Source organism: Neofelis nebulosa, chromosome X (genome assembly GCF_028018385.1).
Source record: "Neofelis nebulosa isolate mNeoNeb1 chromosome X, mNeoNeb1.pri, whole genome shotgun sequence".
Taxonomy (NCBI): Eukaryota; Metazoa; Chordata; class Mammalia; order Carnivora; family Felidae; genus Neofelis; species Neofelis nebulosa.
Window position 1 is genome coordinate 93,289,925 of NC_080800.1, and position 10,414 is coordinate 93,300,338.

A 10,414-nucleotide genomic window follows, 5' to 3' on the forward strand; every position below is an offset into this window, starting at 1 on the left:
ATCTGTATGTTTACTAGGTTTTTGTTTTTTTTAATATGAAATTTATTGTCAAATTGGCTTCCATACAACACCCAGTGCTCATTCCAACAGGTGCCCTCCTCAATACCTATCACCACCCCCCTGCCCTCCCACCCCCCAGCCACCCTCAGTTTGTTCTCAGTTTTTAAGAGTCTCTTATGTTTTGGCTCCCTCCCTCTCTAACTTTTTTTTTTCCTTCCCCTCCCCCATGAGTTTCTGTTAAGTTTCTCAGGATCCACAAAAGAGTGAAACCATATGGTATCTGTCTTTCTCTCTATGACTTATTTCACTTAGCATTAACACTCTCCAGTTCCATCCACATTATTACAAAAGGCCATTTTTCATTCTTTCTCATTGCCACGTAGTATTCCAATACTAGGTTTTGATGATCATCAGAGATGAATAAAAGTTTTCTGGAAGTGAAAATATGTAATGAGCCTCTTTTTCGTGGTACACTGCTTTATAGAAATTGATACAAGTCAATTTTAGTAGCTACATTTACTCAAGTGAGTATCCCGATAAAAGCCATATTATGTCCCATTTGTCTCACCTACAATCAGGATCATTAAAGATTTTAAGTTAAAATTTGCCATATTTTACACTTGATCTTAGCCAAAAGGCTGAGAAGCGATAAAATTTGCCATACTTTAAAGAATACTGTGCTTCATTTAAAAGATTGAATGGGGCGCCTGGGTGGCTCAGTCGGTTAAGCGTCTGACTTCAGCTCAGGTCATGATCTCACCGTCCGTGAGTTCGAGCCCCGCGTGGGGGTCTGTGCTGACAGCTCAGAGCCTGGAGCCTATTTCAGATTCTGTGTCTCCCTCTCTCTGACCCTCCCCTGTTCATGCTCTGTCTCTGTCTCAAAAATAAATAAACGTTAAAAAAAAAATTTAAAGATTGAAAATGTAAACAAGAGTAGCTACTTGATCCTATTATATTCCATTTTTATTTTATTTTATTTTTTTAAATATATGAAATTTATTGTCAAATTGGTTTCCATACAACACCCAGTGCTCATCCCAAAAGATGCCCTCTTCAATACCCATTATATTCCATTTTTAAATTCAACTCCAAGCGCCTGCAAAAATAATTATGAAACTTATCATTTGTAATGAAAAAGAAAGTATTGGATTCACAGATTAAAAAAAAAATCCCTGAAACTAAACTATGAATAATTATTGATTGGCCAATATATGAGAGATGTCAGACAAAGTAAAAGGCAGCCTTCAATCTCTTAGAGAAGATACTAATGTTCCTCTAAGACAATGTATTTAATTTGCCTCCCCTCCCAAAATAAAGCAGAAGGAATAATATTAAAATTCAGAAAAGCCATTTCTTCAGGGAATTGGAAATCTATAATTATAAAATTATCTAAATTGATTTATCAGAAAAATTGTTTCTTTTGGTTTCCCGTTGGATTGACCCTTTAAAACTTTTTTTTAACATTTAGCTTTGTCAAGATCCTGTATCTTTGTATTTGAACAAATCATATGAATATTTGTACATTTAAGGTCCTACAAAATGAGGCTTATAAATAAGTTCTGCTTTTTGGCAACTTTCAGTCTACCTTATATCTTGCTGTCGATTTAATTCATTTAAAATATTATGAAGCATGTACTGTGTCATGTGAGATTATGGTCAAGAATATAAAAGCTACACTCAGGAATGTAAGATATAATTGCATAGAGTCCTTTTCTCAGGAAACAGCAAAAAAAAAAAATACTAATATTCCCAAAGCTGTCAGACAGCTAACCCTCAAATCAATGGCCATAACAGAACTGCCTTCACCAGCCTGTTTCAACAGCACATATTTGTGAGACTTTCCCAGAGAAAGACTAAAAATCCTTCCTACTAGAAATGTCTAAACTTCTCTGAAAAATTCCACAACATTTTAGTGAAGAGGGCAGCTCAATGCTAATTTATCCTAATGGCCAGAAATTAATTTCTCTCATATCTGCAAGTATATGACAGTTACTAACTGGCATTGGTGAAATACTGGGCTGGGGGGCGGGGGCAGTGGTTACCAGAGCAGGGTTTTGTCTGTGTTCTGGAGAGTGTTTATATTGCAATTCAGTTCTCAAAGCCTGTGTTATCCTACTTTGGGCTTGCTCTGTACATGAGCAGTTTAGGGGGGAGGGGAGGGACTTTTGCAAATCTGGGATTGAAAGCCTACTTGAATCTTTCAAACTCATTTATTTTTATTTTTATTTTTTTAAACATTTATTTATTTTTGAGACAGAGAGCATGAACAGGGGAGGGTCAGAGGAAGAGGGAGACATAGAATCTGAAACAGGCTCCAGGCTCTGAGCTGTCAGCACAGAGCCCAACGCGGGGCTCAAGCTCATGGACCGTGAGATCATGACCTGGGCTGAAGTCGGCCGCTTAACCGACTGAGCCACCCAGGCGCCCCTCAAACTCATTTTTGAAATGCTACCGAGACACTTGTTTGGAAAACCCATCTGATGATATACAGGATTCAAACTGTGATGTTCTAGTTTGCCATCTCTGATCAGTTGAGCACAGATTGTTCCAGAAGAGAATATTGGAGTCTAGAAGGAAAGTGACTTAGCCTAAGACCAACCTCTTTAATTGGCTAACAAAGTAAGGGTTGGAGCCTAGACCACTTAAAGCCCCGTCCAAGCATTTTCCACTACTCCAAAAATGCTTCCTTTCTTTGTTACTATATTTCAAATAATAGTAATCCTTTAAATATAAATAAAAATACTATCAGAAACACATTTAACCTCAGGTTAAGTGTAAATCTATTTCTCGTTGCCTTTGCATTCCTTAAAATTATAACAAAAGTCATATAAATAGGAAAGACAGGCATACTACATTGAGAAACTTAGCAGAAACAAACCTGAGATTTGCAAAATGAGTCATGTGAAAAGAAACACCCTAAAAATTTCATCTGGAAATCAAGCACCTTCCAGTTAATTTCAGGAGTTAAAAAAATGTTTTTCTGAACAACACATTTACACAGACATACACTTTGCGTCATAACCCTGGATGTTGGCAAACGTGATTTATAGCGTGGGATACTTACAGGTAAGATTACACATGTGAGTATTGCTGTTTGTGACCTTTCTCATGGACTGTAACGAGGTCACTTTGTAGGCGCTCCAGTTTTTGACGCATGGAGTCACTTTTGGTTAATTAAGATGCAGCCACAAAATAGAGTCCTTGAAATGAAGCCTACTCTAAAGATAATTGCCCAGCGTATTTAGACGTGACCAAACAAACACCTTAGTTTCCTGCCTTTTGTCCCAACCTTGCAAATATTATAGCCCTCAAACAGATTCAAAGTGAGTCTTGCAGAGGATTTTTGTTTTGTTCCCCCCCCACCCCCCACGTCTTCTCTGCTTTCCTCTTCTCTCCTCTTAGCTATCATAGTCTAATACCCTGACTTCATCATTCGTTCCTTCTTTAATTTACAAATATTTATTAAGGCCCTCATTAAGCACTAGGGATGCAAAGATTTGCAAAGTATGTTTATATAACTCAGTCTGGTCAGAGAGTGAGACTTTTAAGTCAATAAAAGCAGTAGGGTATTGAGTGCTAAAATAAAAATGTGCCTACAGTCTTAGTGGACACTGAAGAAGAAGGGACTGTCTCTAATTGGTAGACTCAGGAAGGGCTTCACAGAGGGAGCCATGCTGAGGCTGAATTTAGATTGATGAATAGTTTTCCAGTCTAACAAAATGGGAAATGTACTGCACATAGCAGATACATTGCGATTAAAGGCAGTTGTTGAGGCCACAGACTTAACGTCACTTATCTTTTTATGCCCAACACCTAGCTCAGCGTCTGGCATATTATAGGCAGTCAGAAAATGTTTGTTATAAGAGAAATATTGTGTACGGAAAGCTGTAAGTACTGTGGTTTGATTAGAGCATGGGGCTAAAGGGAAGGAGGGGTGAGAATGAGGCGAGAAAGGTAGGTTGGTGATAGATTACTGAGAAACCTGAACTAAGGACTATGACAGGACTCAAAAGAAGAAATGGAGGGTAAAGATATTTTAAGGGTGTAATTGCCACATCATGTTTCCTGAAGGACGATTGTGTCAGAAGGAAGAAATAAGTCAAGAGTGACAGTCACATTCTGGCTCGGGCTCGTGGTTGGGTGATCACTTCGTTTACCTAGTAGGGGCGGAAAAATTAACTTTGGGTGGAGCTCCGGAAATCCATTGTTTCCGGGAAAATAGATTTGGAATAGCATGGACTAGTGAAACTGGCAGTTGGAGAAACGATGCGAAGTGTAGAAAGAGGTGGCTTTTGGGGGGGAGGGGGAGGGGGTAGACATTTTCCATTTCTCTTCTCAAATTCCTCCTCTGCCCAGCTCTTGCTCCAGGAAGCTAACTAAGCTTCATGGACTGTATCACTGGATTCTCTTGTTCTCATTTTACCCTTGGAGGTACCAGTGAGAAGAATCAGTAGGAGGTATGAGGGCAAATGGAAAGGTCTGTTTGGGTATTTATTCACCGGACCCTTCCCTGTGAGGCCATGGCTTGGCTCGGTTTTGCTGTCTATACCATCGTCTTTTTCCTTCTGGTCTAGGAGCTGTAAAAGCTTTCTCCTGTTGCTACCACGGGATACAGTATCATCTCTGGTTGCTTCCCTTTAAAGTTTGCGTGCGTCTTTATCATGAATCTCTTGGTTAAATTCTCCTTAATTCCCTGTTTGACTCTGGCTGTTTTGTTGCTGTTGTTGGAACCCTAAGTTGATACAATTGGCAATGCAGCTGTTGTCGTTGTTGTCGTTATAAAGTTGTACAAGGGAAATTGGCAAATGAAGGTCTGTTCGAAAGCCAATATGATATAGGAATGTGGCAACATACCTAAAATCAGAGTCAATAACGTGATTAGAAAACAGTGATCAATGAGCCAAAGGACTGTCTTAGTCCATTTGGGCTGCTGTAACAAATACCATGTACTGAGTGACTTCAGAACAAGAAAACATTATTTCTCTTAGTCCTAGAGGCTGGGAAGTCCAAGGTCAAGGCACTGGTACAATAAGTGTCTCGTGAAAGCCCACTTCCTGGTTTATAGACAGGTGTCTTCGTGCTGTGTCCTCACGTGGTGGAAAGTGTGAGGGAGCTCTCTAGGACCTTCTTTTATAAGGGCACTAAGACCAATCGTGACAGCTCCACTCTCGTGACCTGATCAACTCCCAAAGACCCTACCTTTAAATACCATTACCACATTAGAGATTAAGTTTTACCACGTGAATTTTGGGGGAGCACAGTCTATAGCAAAGACTTGTAATGAGAAGGGGGTATGATTTCAGATTAGACGAAGGGCTGAAAAGGCACAGTGGCAAGTTATCGAGGAAATAATGCATTTTTTTTATAGAGGGAGAAAACTTGAGAGCACAAGGTGACATTAGATTTCAATTGAGAAATCAATAGGAACTCGTAACCTTAACAGTAAGATATTCTCCATCTCTGCCACTGCAGTAGCCTGCACGTTCTAATCTTGTCCCCACCAGTGCGCATCTGGAAACATTTCATCTATGAGGAAATGACCAAATTTTGGTCCCAGATACGGTTTTCCACTACAAGGAATGAAGAAACTTGCCGATTCTATGTTCTGAGTACTGAAAAATCAAGTATGGTCCTGCAGGTCTGTGTATTCCAGAAAGCAAGAGAGTGCATGGTGGGGACTCACAGTGTCTGCAAGTTTCACCCTGGTCCACTGCAGGAGGGGGATCTAGAGCCAGGAAAACTCCTGCCTGGGCTGGCAGCGTTGGAGATGGTGGGTGCACATAAACACAGTGGGGGCAGGGCGCCGGCCTGTTGACAAGCGCACTGGACGGCTTACTAAACATCCCTTGGCCCAAGAAATCTAAAAGTTCCTGAGCGTTGGTCATAGAGCACAGTACTTCATGCTAGGCTAGCTGAGAATCACCTTCACGGTTGGAGCCACTGTTTTTGGAGGGGGTAGTCATTGTGGTGGCAGTGGCTACCATGGCCCCACTTGCATTATTCCGAATCATGGACGGATGCTCTTTGATGATCTGCACGCTCCTTCTGTTTCTGTCTCCTCACTCTTATGCTTGCGTCCACAATTTTGTTAGGTATGAGGAAGGCTCACGGTGCTTCAACACATTAGGTTATGTTGAGACAGTTAGGGATCATGGGAGCAAGCCCTAAGTAGAAAACACTATGCACCTGGGGCACTTTCTATTGGCTGTTACTGTTAAACTGCTTCTCTTAGAGCGAAACACTAGGATGCAGCCCCATATAGAAGCCAGACTTCAGACAGGACCCTGGCTCCATGACGTGTCAACGAGCTACCTGAATTGCCTGCCAATATCAGCCCATCAGGATGAGGGGACTTTCTCTCTACACAAGCAGGGCATCCCCTCTGTTCAGGGAGGCTAGCCTGATTATTTATTCTCTGTTGACGCTGTGTCTTGCTTCAGCTCGAGCCCTTGAATTTTGGGGTCTGGCCTCATTTCTATTGTTGTCTGGCTGAGAAACCAATGCCTGCGAAAAGGTGATCCACCAAGAACTTGTCCAGTGAAATAAGTACTATATGCTGATGTTATAGCTCTGTGCCCGGTGCTTCCGGGGAGGATGGTTTCGCTCAGTTTCTTCACACTACAAAAAGCACTTGATTTAAGGGTGTGAGGGGAGAACACGTGCACACGCAAGGCTATACCTTCACCAGTGGGGCGGGTATCTTGAGATGGACCGCCACAGGAAAGGAAACAGGGTGTGCAAGCTGGGCCCACCCGCCCCAGCCTCGGAATCTGCGACCTTGACCCCGTGTCTCCATGCTTGGCCAGTTTTGGGGGACTGGGCACCAGTTTTGGGGGACTGGGCTCCACCGCCACCAAGGTGGGGTCCTGAGCAGAGTTCTGGGGCAGGCGGGCAAGTGGGCACAGTGGTTCCTCCATGGGTGCGCGATGGGGCAGGAGCCCAGGTGGGTAGTGCATAGCCAGTGCCCAGACAGCACTTGGCTGGATCTCAGCTCCTGTGGTTACCAATTTTCTATAGATGTCTTCATGTATCTCTGTGTACATTTAATGTCACTCTTGGCTTTTCCCCCTAATCTTTTTTTTTTAATTCATTTTAAAACAGCCTCATGGTTATATAAATTAAAATTATTTCATTAAAATTTTTTTAATGTTTATTTTTGAAAGAGAGACAGAGTGCCGGCGGGCGAGGGGCAGAGTGAGGGAGACAGAGAATCCAAAGCAGGTGGTCGCAGGGCTTGAACTCTCGAGCTCACAAACGGTGAGATCATGACCTAAGCCAAAGTCAGACACTTAACCAACTGAGTCACCCAGGCACCCCCGTAAACTAAAGTTATTTTAAAAGTACTTACATGACTGGATTTGCACCTCACTCCAACTGAAATGATTTTTAAAAATCAATAAAATGCATGAAACGACGGTGGTCAAGGTATTGAGGTTCAGGGAGTGGAAGATAGTTACAATGAGGGATAGGAAATGAGCACCATTAAACTTATCATTGCCCCAGGTTAGTTTCTAGAGGGAATTTTGAGGACACAGCACAAAGGAAAGAGGAATTCAGCTAAGATGAAACTGAGAGCCAGGGTGTGAGGCATTTACATTCTCAGGACAGATTCCTGGAGAAGAGAGAGAATTCCAGAGATCTGCATAAAGTCTTTCTCTGGTAGAATACTGATAATCACAGGTATATGAGGAAACTACCTGAGGCTATGGAAGAAGTAACAGAAACAAAATTAGAAGCACCCATCTCTGGGGAACACCCAGAGCTAGAAATAGGTCCTGTCCCACAAACCAGAGCCAGAAACTTCGTAATTCACAAAGCCTTGGGTAGAGAGAGTATTCAGATAGGTTTTGACTCTGCTGCGGGACAAATTCTCCATAGATGCTGCACTTCCTCCGCTTTAGAAACCTTAAAAACAAGATTCAAAAGGATCAAAACGACACCATCTAAGAATAAAGCTCAAGAATATCCATTGGGGTAAAAACCATACAGCATCCAACAAGATAAAATGAACAATGTCTGGCATTGGATTAAAAAATTATAAAACATACAAAGAAACAAGAAAATATGACCCAAACTGAGGAGGAAAATAAAAGTCCAGGGTGAAGAGACTTTACATTTTGTTTTATTATGACCAGAGAATGCTGGTTTTCATTTCTCTTCTGTATGAAATTTATTGGGATTTACTTTGTGACTTAATATCCGACCAATTTTGAAGATGTACTATGGAAATCTGAGGAGAATATTTACTATTAAGGTACTATTAGGGTATAAATTTCTACATACAGTTGCTAGGTTGCTTGAAGCCCTTTACATTCTTAGCTGTTAGTTTGAACTTAACCTCTCTTTGAGTTTCATGTCGAAGAATCCTAGTACTGGTACCGGAATTTAAAGGAGATCTAAGTTTATGAATCACTGGGAGAAAGAACTTCAATGGCAAAGTTAATACTCCCTTAGGACTCTATTTTACCATGCAGCTCTTGTCTTCCCAGGAATTCTGCTTTATGAAGGAGTTTCCTATATTATCTGACACACATACATTTTTGTTATAATTTTCATTGTGAATTGTGGCCTTTAGCATTATAAAGTGCCTTTTCTAATTTAATGTATTTTGGGCTGCATTCATTTTTTCTAATATCAGGATTGTAACACCTGCTTATTTCCTGCATTTCCTCTGTATACATTTGCCCATCATTTTGCTTTTCTAAGTTATTTTGATTTAGGTGTGTCTTTTAATTAGCCGAGTATCAGTTTTGCTTTATGAGCCAATCTCAAATTCTTTTTTTACTATGAGTTATGTCCATTTACCCTTATATAAATACAATTATTTTAGTATCAGTTATTTCCTACCATTTATGTTGTGTTTATATGTGTGTTTTGTGTATTGTAGATCTCTATGTGGTCTATTTTCCTTGCTTTTTTTTTTTTTTTTTTTTTGCTATTTAGTAGTATATATACTATTTATATATGTATTTTTTTCTCTTTTGTTTAATCTAATGCCCTCCATAAAATAAAGGGTTTTTAAATTTGGCTTCTGCCATTTTAAAATCATCTTTATTTTTTTAGTGTTTATTTGTTTATTTAAAAAAAATTCTTTTTAATGTTTTATTTATTTTTGAGAGAGAGAGAGACAGAGCATGAACAGGGGAGGGGCAGAGAGAGAGGGAGACACAGAGTCCGAAGCAGGCTCCAGGCTCTGAGCTGTCAGCGCAGAGCCCGACGCAGGGCTCGAACTCACGAACCGTGAGATCATGACCTGAGCCGAAGTTGGACGCTTAACCAACTGAGCCACCCAGGCGCCCCTATTTGTTTATTTTTGACAGAGCTAGAGAGCGAGCAGGGGAGGGGCAGGGGCAGAGAAAGAGCGAGACAGAGTCCCAAGCAGGCTCTGTGCTGTCAGCAGAGAGCCCAGCACAAGGCTCAAACTCACTAACTGCAAGATCATGAGCTGAGCTGAAACCAAGAGTCATACGCTTAACCGACTGAGGCACCCAGGAGCCCCTAAAATTATCTTTAAGTAAGACCCTGTGATGCCCATATATTGCTTATGTAACAATCTGTGAGACTTATCTATTTTCATTTCTTTCTCCCTTCTCTTCCCATTTTTAGCTTATCTCTACCTGTCAGAACATGGAACACTTACATGCTAATCTTTCATACTTCTTTCTACTTTTTAGTCTTCGTTGTATAATTGAAAATATTCAATCGTTACCATTGGTGTTTTTGCGTATCATGATTGGATAAAGCTAGTCTTCTACTCCATTTATCTGCAAAGATGCATGACTGCAATATTATCTGAGTACTTCAGTGTTGAAACTTTTCCTCTTGCGTTTAAAATTGAGTGACAATTTGGTTAGACATGAAATCTTGGGCAAAATATATATTTCGTAGAGAATTTTTTGTTCAGTTAGTTTTAAATATGGCTCTACTGTTGACTTAGTTTGCACCTGGTTGTTGAGAAGACTAATGCCAAGTTGGTTTTCTTTCTTTTGTAAGTGATGAGGTTCCCTCGTTCCTAGAAGACCTGAGAATATGTAATCTTTATACTGAAGTCTAGTAGTTTTATTAGGACATCTCAGTGTGGGCAGCTTGGGTATGGCAATAAATCCTTTGTTTTGGAGAGAGAGGGAGTGAGAGCCCATGAGCTCAAGAGAGAGTGGGGGAGGGGCAGAGGGAATCTTAAGCAGGCTCCGAGCCCAGCCTGGGGCTCTGGAGCCCAAGGTGAGGCTGAATCTCACAACCTTGAGATCATGATTGGAGCTGAAATCAAGTGTATTAGGGCTCTTAAAGGATTGAGCCCCCCAGGTGCCCCTCACAGTGCATTTTGTAAGTATTTAGATTCATATCTTCTTTCATCCATGGAAAAGTTTTCTTTGATTGTATTTTATGAATACAATTGAATGATGAATATTATTTA

General features: G+C 40.8%; 1 pseudogene; it reads right to left on the minus strand.

The window, feature by feature from the left end:
• Positions 1 to 488: 488 nt before the first annotated feature.
• Positions 489 to 650, minus strand: LOC131503366 (U2 spliceosomal RNA; annotated as a pseudogene).
• Between the last annotated feature and the right edge of the window lie 9,764 nt (positions 651 to 10,414).